At 42.3% G+C, this 19,065-nt stretch overlaps 1 pseudogene; it reads right to left on the bottom strand.

Annotated features, from left to right (window-relative positions):
• Positions 1-2,096: 2,096 nt before the first annotated feature.
• The window catches only part of LOC118634973, a 239,135-nt pseudogene continuing 222,166 nt past the window's right edge, over positions 2,097-19,065 (bottom strand).

Below are 19,065 nucleotides of genomic sequence, written 5' to 3'. Positions count from 1 at the left end.
CCTATTTTCAAAAATAACTCAGAATGCAGTGCATGAAAGTTGTTTGGATTATTTGTCTGTGGGCACACAGAAATAGGTTGTAATATGAATGTGCAATGTGGATACGTCAAAAATTATACTGCAAAGACTTGGAAGAGTTCTCAAACCAAAGACCTTCTCTAATCCCACTGCTACATCGAAAATAAAAGTTCCTTCAACACAATGCAGAAAGAGGTATTATAAAACGATATACAGTTCTGCCACAAGGGAATGCAAAATGAGACAGAAAGTACAGAATGTTTACAAAGTAAATGACTCAGGTAGGACCCATAGCCCAAGATGATGATCCTCACAGACTTCAGGGACAATCATCAAGTTAATACATGTTACCAATCTGTCACCCATGACTGGCTGGGCTCCTCTAGAATAGGACCATATAGACAGCATGAGGGAGGTTTCCGTGCGCTGTAATGTCTACTTCTTGACCTGGATTGGTGGATGCAGGGGTGTTCCTTTTATAGTTCACTGAACTCTACATTTTCCTCAATTCCCTTTGATAAAAAAGAGGCTAAAAAACACTTCCCTATTACTAGTAAAGATTAGAATGAAGAAACGATGTGTAAATAAGTGAGATGTATATGAGGGAAGAAGAAAACCTGTATAGGGCCAGTTAGAACTGTTACTGTATCATAAATCTACCATGTGCAGAGCTGGGAAGGCTCTTGGAAGTTACGAATTCCTGGCATGGACAGTTCTTCATGGAGGTGCCCTGGAGGTACTGACGCGTCAGGGCTCACAGGGCCGACACCTGTATTTCAGCAACGTTCCCAGGTGACATGCACATAACCGCTGAACGACCACAGGAAGGGTGAGCCACCAGGTCCTGGTTCTCTGCACCTACAGTCCAAAGCCCAGCCAAGACGCCTGAGATATTCTGATTCCATCACAGAGAAATCTCAGTAAGTTGTACTAACCTTTCCAGACTTACCACAGCTTTCCCAACATAATGGCTTTTTTACCCAATACATAACACTGGATCTTTCCAACAGTTTAGATTTCATGTTACTACTATAGCAGTAATTTATTTATTTATTTATTTATTTATTCCTCATCTGAGGACATTTTTTCACTTGTCTTCAGATAGAAAGGGAGGGAGAAAGAGAGAGCAAGAAACATCGATGTGAGAGAGAATCATCGATTGGTTGCCTCCTGCACGACCCTGACCAGGGCAGGGGACTGAACCACAACTGAGGTACATGCTCTTTTTGACCGGAATAAAACCTGTGACTCTTCGGTCCATAAGCTGACACTATAACTGTTGAGCCAAACTGTCCAGGGCTGTTATTTCTTGTTTATTAGATAATGGCGGACCAAGGGTTCATATCATATGGGAGCTGGAGAGCAACTGGCACATCTATTCCATTTAAAGATGAGGAAACTAACAGATGGTAGTGACTTGTCATGAGATTCTACAATTTGATTTTTTTAGGTCAATTAATTAAATCAGATTTTTCCTGTGTAGTTCATGATGAACTAACACACAGTTTACGACTTGGATGCTTTCATAATTCAGTTCATTGTGATTTCTACAAAAGATTATGTTGAAAACAATTCTGGCTGAACAATACGATGGCTAATTAAAAGACAATGAAATACCTCATTGAATACTTACTCAAGATGCTCCTTTTGTATTTAATTTTTTAATTGATTGATTTGAGCCAGAGAGGTCTATTGTTCCACTTATTTATACATTCATTGGTTGCTTCTTGTATGTGCCCTGACCAGAGAGAAAACCTACAACCTTGGCGTATCAGAATGACACTCTAACCAACTGAGACACCTGGCTGGGGTGCTCCCTTTTTTTTATTTTTAATCCTCACCTGAGGACATTTTTCCATTTTTTGTTCAGATAGAGTGGTGAGGGAGAGAGAGAGAGAAAGAAACAACGACGTGAAAGAGACACATCGAGTGGCTGCCACCCGTACGACCCAACCAGGGCCGGGGACAAACTGCAACCGAGGCATGTGCCCTTAGCGGGAACCGAACCCAGGTATTTCTGGACCGCAGGCCGACGATCTACCGCTTAGCCAAACCAGCCAGTGGGGCCAGGATGCTCCCTTTTTACTATGTAGATCAATCATGTACATTAAAGAGGAATTTAAGAATATTTGTTAAGAAATAACCATTTTAGGTCAGCACTGTAAGGAAGATAACAGTCATGCTTGCCAAGGCTACGTGATGCTGCCACAGGCCCCAGGGTGAGAGATCGATGCCCTGGTCCATCAAGAATTCTTCTCCAGTGCATCTGAAATTCAACAGAAAGAGACTATGACTGCATTCTTCGCATCTGTCCAATTTTACTCAATATAGGCACTGTTCCTTAAAGAAGCCTATGGATTACTAAGACAAATAACTATCCCATCATATATTAACACTTACAGTCAGTTAGTACTTACAGTTCTGCCTGATGCCATGCTAAGCAACCTGCATATAACAGTTAACCCCTAAAACAACTCAGTGTGATGCTGATTATACACATGTAAAAGATGAAGAGACTAAGGTTTAAGGAACTTGGCCAAGTTCACAGAGTCACACTTTGAACCAAGTTGCTCTCCTCTCCAGATCCATTTGGCTCCTAATCTATGAAGCTGCTCTCTTCAAAGGGCAGAAATGTTTGTCAAGGAAGTTTTCACTTACTCCTGAAGGGCCAAACCTCTGCTTTAACAGAGACAGCTAGGCCCTTACGAACATGCTGAAAACTCTTTCTAGAACTCATTACCCAAATCAGCCGTACAAAGAATGCAGGCTGAGAACTCCGAACCCAGGAGAGGGGTGCGGAAGGCCTTCCCGACAGTGGCACTCGGTCACCTCTGGCACCAAGGCCGGAATGAGCATGGCAGGTGCTCAGCTACGAGGCGTCACCAGCAGGCCCAGTGACCAGGTGGAGCCTTGGGGGGAGCTGGGGTAGAGCAGGAGGAGCCCCGCCACGGGTTAGATTAGCACCCGGCACGGCCACAGTTGTTGTCTGGTACCACTGCTGCGCGACGCTTGGGATTGAGCCGTCTCCCTGCCCCCACCTATAATGTCATTCTCAGGTCAAAAAGAGGGGTAGTGGTCAGGATAAGAAAACCTTCTCTTCCTAGAGGTTTCCTGACTGTACAGTTCACTCCTTTTCCAATGCTGCTGCCCTTTCAGCTCATAGTCCGGGCCATGGGTTGGACTCGCAGGAAGCTGTAAGGTTGGACCCATACTCGTCACGTACCCCACACAGGGCAGGCACTGTGAGGCCTTGCCGAAATAGCAAAGCAGCTCATTTCAAAAGCAAATGTTCTGAAAATCAAATCTCACACTCACAGTCAAATCAGCAAAGAAAATCTTTTAAAAGGCTCAAAGCAAACGGCATATAAAAAACAGTTCTCCAAACTAAAATTTTAGAATATCTCAGAGTTGCATCATACGTTCATATGCATTAGTGGACAACAGCTCACTTTGCAGATAAGAAAACTTCGTCTCTGAGAAGTCAGTGTCCTGAAGGGCTCACACCAGCTAAGCCCAGTGGCCTTTCCCCACCACACCCCCCAGGAAGCAAACCCATTAAGACACTGAATGCAGACTTACATTGCAAAGCTACAGGTACTGTTCGCTGTTACATTGAGTCCCGGGCAGAAGTTCTGTCCCCAAAATTCATTGTGCTGCAAAGCCTACAACACAAGGGCAAGTAGGCAAGGTTGTGTGAAATTTCAGCGTTTCCAAAGTAGCTTCCTCCTAGTTTGATCTTTATTGTTACTTCTGAAAACAAACCAAGCCTCACATTCACAGTCTTTGCCACAGGAGAGCAACTAAAATGACTGCTCCTGTTAACCAAGAGCCTAAGGGTGAGATTGTGGCTTCTAATACAAAGGAAAGAAAGTATTTGGCCAAGCGACCACACCTCTGTCTATATTGCCCCATAGCACTGTCTTCCTTCTCTCTCCAATGTTACAACCTCATAAACACTGTAATTAAAATGATACACTGATACTCAATGGCTGTTTTTTATTTATGTAATAATCTTTTGTATTGTTCTTTGTTTTCATCAAAATCAAGTACAATTCTTGGGAGTTAGAAACTCAGTTATACTATATTAAGACAGTTATTTAGAGTTGATTAATTGGATTCTATAGGCAACAGTGGCTATGAACATTACATGGTCTTCATTTTTCTTCTAATTTCCCTTTCAATATAAAACACAAATTCTAGGATCTCATCCTCTGAACTATTTCCTTATTTATAGAACTGAAATACAAGTACATTGTTTTTACATGAATTTGTCAATCTTTCTTCTTAACTCTGAGTGAGCCCCCCCCTTCACCTGCCTCACACAACAGGGTGACCCAAGGCTCACGAGGAAACGCTCCCTCACTGCTCCTAAAAGAAAGTTCCTGGCAACCTCCACGGTGCACATCTGGGGACATGAGATAATCAGGCTTTATTCTGCTTCTTCCTAGCTTGGGAACAATTGACTAGTCACAGGGGCAGAAGGGGAAAACTTACCGCACAGCCATACCGAGTGATGCTCAAGTACTGAAGCCATGACAGCCAAGGCACAACGGTCCTGAGATTGACCAACAGCCCTGAAAAAATCTACAGAGAGCAAATCCCAACAGTCAGATCTGGTGAAGTGATTCCATGAGGAGTTCTAGACAATAACCTCTTTAAGTCTCCTACAACCTTGTGAACTTTTCTGCTAAGACCAACACTTTCTTGAAATTCCTTCCATTACTCAAACGCTTACCATGTCCTCTTTGCCTGTGTATTCCTCTCTTAGCTGAGGCTGTCTGTAGTTTAAAAGGAATAACAATGTATCTGTATTTCATTTAAGTGGAAGATCCTTAATTGTCAAGACTTTTACTTTCTCTGCAACTGCACACGATCGAAGGTATCGTCCTGACTGTTCCAATGATACAACCACTGTATATTCCCACCAATAGAAACACCAGCACAACCCGGTTGGTGTTACTCAGTGGTTGAGCATTGACTCATGCACCAAAAGGTCGCAGTTTGCTTCCTGGTCAGGGCACATGCCCAGGTTGTGTGCTAAATCCCTGGTGGGGGGCATACATGAGACACTCAATCAATGTTCTCTCTCATCGATGTTTCCATCTCTTTCTCCTTCTCTTTCTCTCTAAATCAAAAAAGAAATGCCAGCACATATCCTGATCACCTCATGCCTTTTTATATTATCTTAACACTGTACGTTTTGTGATTTACAAGGGTATCCCCAAGTGACTTTAGGAAATATTTGGGGTTCAAATGCATGCCTAACATAACCCAAGGCCTAGAACTAGTGCAGCATAATGTGAAGTGCAGCACAAATATAACCCATACCTTCATTCAAGCTACCAAAAAGCAGTATTACCATGGAGACCCCAGATGGACCACTCCAGCAAGAGATGGCTACATAAAAAGTTCATACAAAACTTCTAACTGGCACTTCCCAGCGGGATGGGCAGAACAAGGACAGTGATGGTGGGAATACATGTGTTTCAACTTGATTGAATCAAGTGCTTAACATATAACATTTGAGTGGTTTTTAATGTTCTATATATAATCAACAACAACAATAATAATCATAATAAATCAATGTATTCTATATATAAAACAAATGTTTCATATACTTAAGGGCATTTTATTTATTAGACGACATTATAGAAAATACACACATTTTATTAGTTTTTAATTATATTTAGATTGATAGTTTTCAAACTCAGAAATGGAAAATTAAACTTCGGAAAGACTTTCGGCTAACTATAAAATTTAAATGACATCCACTCCTACCCCAGCACGTATTCAGTAACCAGGCTAAGCGTTCCTGTTTACTTGATGCAGTACAGGGAAAGGTGCTAACAGTCTCCTTTTACCATCATCTATGTCTGTAAATAATACAAGGGAATACAAATTTTTTAAAAAGGTAAGATCTAAAAGAATGTCAGGAACCCAGAAAGGAGATCTTGTACTGTATGGACTTTGGAATTATTCAATATTTTTAAAGCACACCTTTTCAAACTACAGGAGCACCCCAAGACAGACTGACTACCCATGCCATACCCTGTTCTGTTTTCATGGAGCTTAGCTGTTCCCTTGGAAACTAGTTGATCCAAACAAACCGTATGAGCTGCTGGAGTAATAAGCCAGCAGCTCTAACACCAGCGCAGAGGTCAGGCAACAAACCTGGCATTGTTTAGGCAGACAGAGAGGTAGAAACATCTATGTGAGAGAAATCATCAATCGTTTGCCCCAAACCAGCAACCTTTAGATGCACAGGATGCTCAAACAACTGATTCACTCTGGCTGGTGCAAAAAGCATCGTTTAAACTCTCACTTGTAACAACATGCTAACTAAAATTATAATAACTATATTAGAATAATAGCAAAAAAAAAAAAAAAGCCTAGGTAAGGTCGAGAAAAAGCTGGTACATCCTCTAGTATAAGCTATATATTTTCAAAATGTGTTTTTTATTGATTTTTCAGAGAGAGAGGAAGGGAAAGAGTGATAGAAATAACAATGTGAGAGAGAAACATTGACTGGCTGTCTCCTGCCCACCCCCCACTGGGGTTGGAGCCCACAGCCCAGGCATGTGCCCTGACCAGGAATCCAACAGGGACCTCTCAGTGTGTGGGATGACGTTCAATCCACTGAGCCACACTGGCCAGGCTATATTTTGAGATATGGCTTCCTTAAAGCTAAGGGTCCCATTGACAAAATCCTCAAAACAAGTTTTCCAAGATAGGTAAATTTCAAAGAAGGAACGAGGAGAAATCATTAGTTTTCTGAGAAGCACAGTTACTACTCACCATCATAAATACAAAGGAGATATTCATGAGAGGTGTTGCTATGGATACCACACTCTGACCTGCTATGGCCAGTGCCACAGAACTGGCCGTGTACACCACCATTGTAAGGGTAAGCATCATCATGAAGAAGGCCTCCACCGTTGTTTTCAATACTTCAGAAGAAAAGATAGGGTTAGTCCAACCATATAGGTCACTGTGTGTTCAGGAGTAAACAACACTACAATATTTTGAGAACTGAACATCAGTTGAAAAAACGAATCCTCTATTCATCCACTCTGAGTGATCAATTTCATTGCCTCCTGTATAACTGTACTAAGTTATCATACAGCTTGCTTTTTTTTTTCCAATTTGGATGGAGCAGGAGGGAAAGAGGGAGGAAGAGAGAGAGAGAAACACTGATGTGAGAGGGACATATCTACTGGCTGCCACCAACACAACCCCAACCGGGGCCCAGGACAAACTGCAACTGAGGTACGTGCCCTTAGCAGGAACCGAACTCGGGACTCTTTGGTCCATGGGCCGAAGCTCTAACTCCTGAGCCAAACCGGCCAGGGCATACAGCTTTGTTTTGTATACTACTGCATAAACACTTTCATGTAACACCTTTGCCCCTTCTTCTGTAATTATTAACGATTTCTGAGATTCTGAGATAGAGAGCTGGAGGGGAGAGGGAGAGAGAGAGGGAGAGGGAGAGGGAGAGGGAGAGGGAGAGGGGAGAGGGACGAGCTGGGAGAGGGGAACGGGGAGAGGTAGGGCCCTTGCAATGAACCCATGGAGATGTAGAAGCCAGGGGAGTAACAGGGGGGGAGTGGAGGATGTTGAATTAGAGGAGAGAGGGAGAGATGGGCTAAGATGGAAGGGACGGAGAAGACGGGACGGAGGCGAGAAGGGATCTGTTAGTTGCCCTCACACCTGGAAGGTTGGTGGATGAACCACTGATGAGGTCCTTGCCTTGCCACTATTGCTTCTATCCTTAATCCACATGCACTAACACAACAAAGTGCGCGAGGCGCTATTATAATTCTTAAGACAATCCCCCTTATTTGTTAAAAGGAAAGTTTAAAACTTCAATCAGTGGATATTCTCCTCTAGTGCTTTGTCAAAAATATATATACATTTCTGCTGTGTGTGTGGGTATATAGTGAAACATGTGGATATTCCAAGGCAATGTGCCAGGGGAGAAGCCTAAACATGATGCACATGTGAATCTCTCAACATCTATTTAAAAAGTATTCTTCCCACCTCACAACAAAAGATTCACATAGGTTGAAACTCAAGGGATGGAAAAATTTTTTCCAAGCAAACGGAAAGGAAAAGAAATTTGGAGTAGCAATACTCATACCCGATTAAATAGACTTAAAAATGAAGGTCATAGATAGAGACAACGAAGACCACTACAAAATATTGAAAAAAATCTATCCATTAGGAGAATATAACCTTAGTAAACATATATGCACACAATTAAAAATCTATTTAAAACTTCTGGAGGGATCTTCTCTATCTCTTCCATTTTTGGGGGGTGAGGCAACCACATTTTTGGTGGCCTTGTTTCAACAAGGCTGATTAAAAATTAAAAAAAGAACAAAATAACTCAGGTGTATCTTGTTTGCATAAGAAGGATCTCACAAAAACTGCTGGAAGATTGAAACTGAGTGGATAGAAAACACCTTCCCAAAACTAATATAATACATAATATTGACAGGATTTATTCAACAAGAAAATATAAGCTCCATAAACATGTGTGCAGTAAATATAGGAACAACAAAATATATTTTAAAACTTCTGGAGGTTTTCAAAAGAGAAATTGACAGCAATATAATCACAGCAGGGAACTTCAACATTCGCTGACATCACTGGACAAGACCTTCTAGACAAAAAATTAACAAGGAAATAGAGACTCTAAATGCACTACATCAAATGGATTTAATAGATATCTATAGTATCTACAGAGAGTTACTCCCCACAAAAGTGCAGAATTCACATTCTTCTCAAGTGCACATGGGGCATCTCAAAGATAAACCACACGTTAAAACACAAACTAACTTTCCACAAATTCAAGATAATTGAAATCATGTCAAGCATCTCCTCAGACCATGGTGACAATCAAGAAGTCACTTATAGTAACACAGAAACTAAGCTATAGTTACAGAACTGAGATAACCCACAGTTCATAGTCAACTATTCCTAAAACCAAAAGAAACACAGTATAAACAAAGAAAGATAGCTACAGGGAAGTAACCCTAACATACACTGCAACACACAGCTTAGCATGTCATTAAAAAGAACTTGTAAACCAATTGCCAATGTACGACACCAATTCAATAACGTCTTTCTTTTTTACTATTAATAAACCCTGCTAATGCAAGGTTAACAAAAATTTTTGGTTGCCTCCCACACGACAAAAAATGGGAGAGAGAGAGAACATTCTGAGTGGTAAGTGTTAGACACACCTCGGGGAAGAGCTACAATTATTACACTGACGGTGGCTACCGAATGACAAGATTTAAGGCATAACCAACAATTTCCAGATGATTTTAAAAATAGAAATTTAATTTTCAGATAACATAAGGGAAAGAAGTATTAAGTTTTAACTTTTTAAACTTCGATTTAGAGCTGTGCATTGTGGGTATGCAAATTAGAAAGCCTATATGTTTACCAAGATTATAACCTCCCTTTAGATAGATCCTTTCACTATTATCTTTATCTCTAGATATGGCCTTTATTTTGACCTCTATTTTATCAAATTTGACTGCTACCCCAGCTTTTTTTTTTTTTTCCATTTTCTTAAACTTTTTTAAATCCCTTCACTTTCAACCTATGTGAGTTTTGTTGTGAACTGGGTCTCTTGTAAGGACGATATATATGAGTCCTGCTTTCTTTTCAATCAGTTGCTTTGTGACATTTGATTAGAGCATTTAACCCATTTTCATTTAAGGTTATTATTGATATCTACTTATTTATTGACTTTTTTTTTTTTTTGGTGTGGTTATGTTTTTTTCCTATTTTTTCTGCTTATTACAGCAGTCCTTTAACATTTCTTTCAGTGCGTGTTTGGTGCTAAATTATTCCCTTAGCCTTTTTTCCCCTTTTATCTGGGAAGCTCGTTATTTCACCTATTTTGAATGATAGCCTTGCTGGATAAAGTAGACTTGGATTCACATCCTTGTTTTCCATTACCTTGATTACTTCATGCCATTCCCTTCTGGTCTGTAATGTCTCTGTTGAGATGTCAGATGATGGCCTTATGAGGGTTCCTTTGTAGGTAACCTGTTGGTTATCTTTTGCTGCCTTTAGGATTCTCTCCTTGTCTTTACTTTTTGTCATTTTAATTATTAGGTGTCTTGGTCTGGGCCTGTTTGAGTTGTTCTTACTTGGGGCTCTCTGTGCTTCTTCAACTTGAGTGCCTACTTCCTTCACCATTTAGGGAAGTTTTCTGTCACTATTTCTTCAAATATATTCTTTAATCCTTGCTCATTTTCTTGCTCTTCTGGAACTCCTATGACACGAATGTTATGTTTCATTTGTTCTACAGTTCTCTTACACTGTCTTCCTGTTTTTTTTCATCGTTTTTTCTTTTTGGTGCTCTGATTGGGCGATTTTTCTACCCTGTCTTCTAATCCACTGATCCTGTCCTCGCCTCCTCTACTCTGCTGATTATTCTTTCCAATGTCTTCTTTATTTCTGCTGTGTGATTCTTCATTTTTGTTTGGTGCTTTTTCATTTCCAGTGGGTGGATTTTCAATGTTTCTATATCTTTACTCGTGCTGTTGAGCTCTTATTTCACTTGGGACATGTTTCTTTGTCTCCTCATTTTGGCTGCTTCCCTGTGTTTGTTTCTATGCAGTAGGTAGAGTTGCTATGTCTCCTAGGCTTCATAGGGTGGGCTATTGTTGTAGGTGTCCTGTAGGGTCCAATGGAACAGCCTCCCTGTTCACCCCAGCTGGGCCCTCAAGGTGCACCCCTAGTGTGACTGTATACCTTCTGTGTAATTGAGAATTGATTGCTGTTGGCACATCAACGGGAGGGTCTTACTTAGGCTGATGAGCTGCAAGGACTGGCTGTGCCCACTGACCACTGGCCTCTGACTGCCTTGGAGGATCAGCTGTGTAGGGCCCAACACACAGAGCAAGACTTACTACAGCAGGGCTCTGGTACCTACTGAGACCACTCATTCAGTGTGCCACTTGTGGAGGTGCTTGGTGGTGGTGCTTTGACGTGGTCTGAAGCTGTCCACTGGGTGTGCTGGTTCTGGAGCCAGTCAGCCACTGCCTGTGTTCTACCTGAGGCGACCTGGCATAAGCTACGGAGTGATCTGCCAAAGGTTGCTTCTTGTGCTGGGCTTGGAGGTGCTGAGGCAAAACCAATCTGTGAACCAAGGCTGGCTGCTTCTAGTGCCAGGCCTAGGGCCACTTTATGAGAGGTATGGGGCTCACTGAGACCAGATGCTGCTTGTTTGAGAGATTGTAGGAAAATATGAAGCACGATCCAAGATAGGCCAATCCTATGGTAAAACCACCAGAAACAGCTTGGGTGGCCCGAAGGTTGGGTGGGCAGGGCCCTCTACCCATTTTTTAATTGGATTGTTTGCCTTCCCTTTGTTGAACTGTATGAGTACTTTACATAGTTTGGATATTAACCCCTTAATCGATGTATCATTGGCAGATATGTTTTCCCAAAGCGTGGGTTCCTTTTAAATTTTGATGCTGGTTTCTTTTGCCATTCAGAAGCTTTTCAGTTTGATGTTGTCCCAATTATTAGCTTTTTCTTTTGTTTCTCTTGCTCTAGGCAAAGTATCGGTGAAAATTCTGTTACGTGTGATGTGAAAAACCTTTACTCTTAATACTCATTAATATTTTAGTTTTCCCTACCACCTTGTAAGGTAAATATTAGGTCAAAAAAGCTCATACTCTACACATGGCTAGAACCAGCTTGTCAGCTGTACAGGTTAGAGAAAGATGAGACAGAGCACCTCCCTGGGATAATTCATTCCCAAAGGAGTGAAGCAAAGCATTGGCCTCCGGAGAAATTTCAAATGATGAAAAACTGGTAGCAAGCTTAAGTCAAAAACACAAATTAAAATAAATTCAATGCTCTATTTCTAGAGTAAACACTTTTAGGAACAGCTAAAGCTCTCCTTTATTTCTCTGGATTCATCTTCCAAGATCTTTAATGGCTAGATATCCGGTCCTCTTTAAAATTCCAGTTAAGGACGGGTATCCACAGACCTGTTTCCAAATATTTCCCACTGCACAACACAAAAGGTCCAAGGCACTAGATCCTGTGATAAGTTGAAATACAGCATGTGTACAGGTAAAAGCCATAAACTGCTAGCAAGTTTGGAAACTGCAGATAAGAACACAGCCCTCAGGGAAGGACAGAGAAAAGCAATGAGAGAACTCTGGAAAGGAGCCAAAATAATCTCATCGTAGAGTGACACTCTGATTCCATACAGGAAATAATTATTTTACCTGAGTGAGAAATTGATTTTTATGCTTTTTCTTTCTTTCATAAACAATCACCCTTTTCCAGACATCAACTTACTTTCAGCTAAAGCCACTGCAACTTTCTGCAATAGTAAAATGGCGTTAACCCCATCCACCCCTCTGGGCAGGAGAGTAACCTGAGGCCATGGGTAGAAAGCAGGGAGCACAATGCCTGCCACAGGCAGCTCTCAATACACAAAGCCCAGGAGAACTCTGCTGTCTTCAACTAGCTGAGCACCTGTATTCACACCTGTAATGAGCCCACTGCAACGTGTCATCGTGAAACAATGTTTTTAAGGGCACATTATGACTGGAACTCAGAATGGTAAACTGAGTAAGTAGTAATAACCACACACTATAGCCTAATATCAAAGTAAAAACTAATTTCAAAAACAAGGGACCTGGCAATAATTCAGATAAATTTAATTCTCACGTCTAACAGTAGTACAATGATGTGCACAATAATTCTGAACTAGTAGATAGTGAAATTCCTTTGAAATTACAAGAATTTATTTTATAGTCAATGGTTTTTGTTAAATAATTTAATGTATTCCAATTCTTTTCTGGTAATACTCTATGGTACAGTTAGAAAACTCTGAGTGCCGTTCACTTTACCACATCAAACAAATAAAAAAATAAAATGGGCCCGGCTAGTGTGCCTCAGTGGTTGAGCATCAGCCCATGCACCAAGAGGTCACTGGTTCGATTCCCGCTCGGGGCACATGCCCAGGTTGCGGGGCCAGTCCCCAGTGGGGGGCATGCAGAAGGAGGCCAATCAATGTTCCCTCTCATTGATGTTTCTATCTCACTTCCTCTCTCTCAAAAATCAATACAGAAAAATAATTTCTTTAAACTGAGCAAAGGAGCCCTGGCCGGTTTGGCTCAGCGGTTAGAGCGTCGGCCTGCGGTCCGGAGAGACCCGGGTTTGGTTCCCGCTAAGGGCATGTACCTCGGTTGCAGTTTGTCCCCGGCCCTGGTTGGTCGTGCGGGTGGCAGCCACTCGATGTGTCCCTTTCACATCGATGTTTCTCTCTCTCTCTCTCCCTCCTGCTCTATCTGAACAAACAATGAAAAAGTGTCCTAGGTGAGGATAAAAAAAATAAAAAAATAAAAAATAAACTGGGCAAATGACTTAAATAGACATTTCTACAAAAAGGATATGCAAAAGGCCAATAACCACATAAAAAGATGCTCAGCATCACTAATCACGAGAGAATTGCAAATCAAAACCTTAGTGAGATACCAATTCAACCAACCAGGCAGGCTATTATAAAGAAAAGAAAAAGAGGAAACAGTAAGTAACTGTTGACCTGGGCGAGGGAAAATTGAAGCCCTGGGCACTGCTGGTAGAAATGCCAAATGGTGCAGTGGCTATAGAACACTGGATGGAAGTCCTACAGAAAATTACTAAGTGATCCAGTGATTCCAGTTCTGAACATACACACAGAAAAAAATTCAAAGCTGAGACTCAAACCGATTTCTGTTTGTACAATCATGATCGTAACAGGATATTCATAGCAGCCAATAGTTAGAAAGAACCTGAGTCCATGGACAGAGAAATGGATAAACACAATGTGCTGTATCCTTACAAAGAAATATTCATCCTTTAAAACGAGGAAACTATGACACATGCTACGACATAGATAAACCTTGAAGATATTATGCTAAGGAAAATAAGTCAGTCTCCATAAACAAATACTGTATGATTCTATTTATATGATGTACCTACAGTAGCCAAATTCAGAGACAGAAAGTAGAATGGTGGTGTCCAGGAGCTAGGAATAGGGGATGGGGAGTTACTGTAAATAGTAGTTTGGAAATAGGAAAAATGTTCTGCAGTTGGATGGTGTGAATGGTACAACTACGTGAGTATACTTAATTCCGCTGAATTGCACACTTAGACCTGGACAGGAAGGTCCATTTTATGTTCTGTATATTTTACCACTACATGAAAGAAAACTGACCTTTCCATGCAGCTTTCAAGTCAGTGACTTATTATCCTCTTCAATTCATCCTGTACTTGTCTGAAATTCAAACTCTTGATGGATTTTCATGACCTTGGAAAAAGTAACAGCTCTTTCTCAAATTCAAGATCCAAAAGTACTTACCTATTCTGGATTCCCGTAGGGTCATTTGTTAGATCCTAGAAAATGGCACCTGAGCCCTGGCCGGTTTGGTTCAGCGGTTAGAGCGTCGGCCTGCGGTCCAGAGAGACCCGGGTTCGGTTCCGGCTAAGGGCACGTACCTCGGTTGCAGTTTGTCCCCGGCCCAGGTTGGTTGTGCGGGTGGCAGCCACTCGATGTGTCCCTTCACATCGATGTTTCTCTCTCTCTCTGTTCCTCTCTCTCCCTCCCACTCTACCTGAACAAAAAATGGAAAAATGTCCTCGGGTGAGGATTAAAAAAAAAGAAAAAGAAAATGGCACCTGAAACCAGTCCCAGGATCACTGTTATGATTAGCTTTTCAAAAGGAAAAGAAAAGATTGTCAATTAGAGGTAAAAACTTAACACACCATTTATTAATACAAATATATTTGGCTACATAAGCAAAGCACTGCATTGAGATCGATACTTTCAATGACATGGCCAAACTCCTTGGGAAAATTTAAAGCACTATGTTATTAGACTGCTTTCTAATTTAAAATAAAAATTAATGTATCTGTGTTGGGGAGACTGAAGGAGAACAAAGTAGACTACTGGAAAAGACAGACTCCTCCGGGGGTTTCTGGGCACTGCCGGTTCAGGGTCCCGTGCAGGCTTGAGCCTGGGAAAGCCACAGAGAGTAGGAGAACAGTGCAAGGCTCTAGCCAAGTCGTGGAGGACGAAAATAAAATGCAAGTGGCTGCCCTGGCCCGTTTGGCTCAGCAGTTAGAGCGTCAGCCTGCGGTCCGGAGAGACCCGGGTTCGGTTCCCGCTAAGGGCATGTACCTCTGTTGCAGTTTGTCCCCAGCCCTGGATGGGTTGTGCGGGTGGCAACCACTCGATGTGTCCCTTTCACACTGATGTTTCTCTCTCTCTCTCTCCCCCTCCCACTCTATCTGAACAAAATATCGAAAAAATGTCCCCGGGGTGGAGATTAAAAAATAAAATAAAATAAAATGCAAGTGGCTAAGAGTTCTGGCCTGAATTCTCAACCCTTGTGCTACTAAACATGCATAGTTTTATAATACTTCAAAAGGTTCAGATGAAACAAATATTAAAATATTCTTGCCCTGGCCAGTGTGGCTCAGTTGGTTAGGCATGATCCGTGTACTGAAAGGTTGCTGGCTCGATTCCAGTCAAGGTATATGCCTGGGTTTTGGGATCAATCCTAGGTAGGGGGCATGTAGGAGCCAGCTGATCCATATTATGCTCTCACATTAATGTTTCTCTCTCTCTCTTCCTATCCCTTCCTCTCTCTCTAAAAATCAATTAAAAAATTAAAAATATATATATACTCTTAACATAAAAATAAATACAATTTTTTAAGCACACAGCAAAATTTCTAGAAATGGAATTTTCACAATTAGTAATAAGCTGGGAACCTCCCATGGCATGGGGGAGGGGAGGCAGGCTCCAGGCCTGCATGGAAAAGTGCACTGTCACTGTCACCAAAGCTCTCAGCCAGCGTCCTCTGAGGGCACCAAGTGCTCCATTACCCACTCCTGTCACTGTGTCTCCAGCAACCTCAGCCCATAGGGCCCACAGCCCACAGCGTAGAACTAAGCTGCCAATTCTTTCCCACTCTACTGCCTTCACTTACTGTCTGTTTGACGAGTCCTAAGAAGCCTGGATAAACAGCACTGCTGTTCTTAAGACTGATAAAATCTCTCTTAAGGACACTTCTATAAGCAAAGGGTAAAGGATTTTATTATGATGTCATTTATTTAAGGAAATTCTACTCATTATACTTTTAAATGGAATTAAATGTAAAATAGAAGAAAAATGATAATCAAACGAAAATATCCCACTCTGCATCTTGGAACCTCCAAGTTTAGAATTACAGCTGTGCAATGGTATCAGACTTGAAGTAATGTGTCAAGCACACTTTAGACAATGGAGCAAACCAAGTGGGTAAACAGGACCGTGATCTGTGAGGGCTAGCTTGTGATCACCACACACTGGAAAGAATATGATTAGATATGGCCTTAAAAATTCCATTGTTGCCCTGGCCGGTTAGGCTCAGCGGTTAGAGCGTCGGCCTGCGGTCCGGAGAGACCCGAGTTCGGTTTCCGCTAAGGGCACGTACTTCGGTTACAGTTTGTCCCCGGCCCTGGTTGGTCGTGCGGGTGGCAGCCACTTGATGTGTCCCTTCACGTCGATGTTTCTCTCTCTCTCTCCCTTCCTCTCTCTCCCTCGCACTCTATCTGAACAAAAAATGGAAAAATATATCCTCGGGTGAGGATAAATAAATAAATAAATAAATAAAAGATTGCTCAATGAACTTAGTGAGAACCTCAGGGAACTTAGTGAGGGCGTCAAGAGCATAAAAAAGGACCAGTCAGAAATAAAAGATGCACAGTCAGAAATGAAGGAGACACTAACTGAAATAATTAACAATTTACACAGATTCAATAGTAGAGTAGGTAAAACCAAGAAGCAAACCATCGATTTGGAATCCAAGGAAGCAATCAATACCCAATCAGAACAGCAAAAAGAAAAAAGGATACAAAAAAATGAGTATAATGTAAACAGACTCTGGGACAACTTCAAGCATGCAAACATTTGCATTTTGGGGGTGCTAGGAGAAGAGAGAGAACAAGAAATCGAAAATCTATTTGAAACAACAATGGTAGAAAACTTCCCTAACTTGGTGAAGGAAACAGACATACAAGTCCAGGAAGCACAGAGAGTCCCACACAAGATGAACCCCAAGAGACCCACACCAAGACACATCATCATCAAAATGCAAAAGTTTCAAGACAAAGAGAGTATCCTAAAAGCAGCAAGATAAAGGCAGTTAGTTACCTACAAGGGTGTTCCCATAAGACTGTCAGCTGATTTCTCAAAAGAAACTTTGCAGGCCAGAAGGGAGTGGCAAGAAATATTCAGAGTGATGAAAAGCAAAAACCTACAATCAAGATTACTCTATCTTGCAAAGCTGTCATTTAGAATCAATGGCCATATAAAGAGTTTCCCAGACAAGAAAAGTTAAAGGAGTGCATCACCAACAAACCATTATTATATGAAATGTTGAAGGGTCTTCTGGAAAAAAAAAGATAAAATATATGAAAAAACAAATGGCAATGAATACATATGTGTCGACTATGGAATCTACAAGCAAAATGAACAGGCAGAACAGAAGCATTCTCATAGATACAGAGAACATTTTGTTCTTGCCAGATGGGAGGTGGTTGGGGGAATGGGTGAAAAAGGTGAAGGGATTAAGAAGAACAAATTGGTTGCTAGACTGACAAACCTCAAAGAGAAGGGGGTTGGGGGTGGAAAAAAATAAACCAAAGAACTTACATGCATAAGCAATGGACACAGACAACAGTGTGGGAAAGGTAGGAGTGGGGCTGGAGTCGGCAGGTGGGGTCACTGGGGGAAAAATGAAGAACATCTGTAATACATTCAACAATAAAGATAAAAAAGAAAAAACATAAATAAACAGTAAAATGTTATGCAGACATTTACTTGTGGCATTAAGACCCTCAAGTGAGAAAAGGAGATACGAGGCTTCTGTGGTAAAGAGAGAATTAGGATTTAAGATTAATTCAAATGTCGACTACACCCACAGGAACATGTGTCAAGCTAACCCGAGTAGTAGCAACATCTCATCTTCACCAAGACACTGCAGGAGATAAGCAGTACCCCCCACTCACCCTCAAAGGGTTGTGTTTATTCCCGGTGGTACAGATACCAAAGAAAGAAAACCTGGAACCCCACCAACACCCCTACATTCCTGGGGTACCTCCTGGCCTTCCAACACTTTTTCACCCCAAACTATAAGAGAAAGAGACAGGCCCTGGCCAGTTTGGCTCAACGGTTAGAGCGTCGGCCTGCGGTCCGGAGAGACCCGGGTTCGGTTCCCGCTAAGGGCACGTACTTCGGTTGCAGTATTACCCGGCCCTGGTTGGTCGTGCGGGTGGCAGCCACTCGACGTGTCCCTTCACGTCGATGTTTCTCTCTCTCTCTCCCTTCCTCTCTCTCCCTCCCACTCTATCTGTACAAAAAATGGAAAAATATCCTCGGGTGAGGATAAAAAAAAAAAAAAAATTAAAAGAGAAAGAGACAGGCTGAGGAGACCAAAGGCTGCCATCCCAGCCCAGTACCTTATTCATGAAGCAGAGCTGTCACTTTGAGAGAGATGGGCCACTGTCCTTGTCCCTAGCTCTGGAGCAGTGGCACAAACGTTTTGCCCAGGGGGACTCTAGTTTCCCCCAAGTGAATTGGGTTTATTTGGGACAAAGTGCGGGGAAATGCAAGCCTAACAGGGCTCCTGAAAACAATGCAGACGGTGGTGATAAGCAGTTAAGAGGAGGCCGTGTCTCAGGAGATCAAGTTCAACTATTTACCAGTGAGAATCAGGGAAAAGACAGCGAGAATCTAAGAAGACAGGTTAAAGCTGGTCTCAAGAGGGCCGCCCAGCCCCCGTCGCCATGGAGACGCGTCCCCTGCGCAATGCCTGGCGGTCCGGGCGCGGAGGGCAGCGGGAGGCCGCGCGGACAGCTGGGGTCGCTCTCGGGTCCTCGAGGCGCCGCTCCGCCCAGCCCTGCTCCGCCCTGCAGCCCGACACCGCCTCCCGCGGGGCCGCCCGCCCGGGGCCGCCCGCCGTCCTCACCCGGACA

The sequence above is a fragment of the Molossus molossus genome, unplaced genomic scaffold, assembly GCF_014108415.1.
Source record: "Molossus molossus isolate mMolMol1 unplaced genomic scaffold, mMolMol1.p scaffold_m16_p_1, whole genome shotgun sequence".
Taxonomy (NCBI): Eukaryota; Metazoa; Chordata; class Mammalia; order Chiroptera; family Molossidae; genus Molossus; species Molossus molossus.
This window is presented reverse-complemented; position numbering and strand designations above follow the sequence as displayed.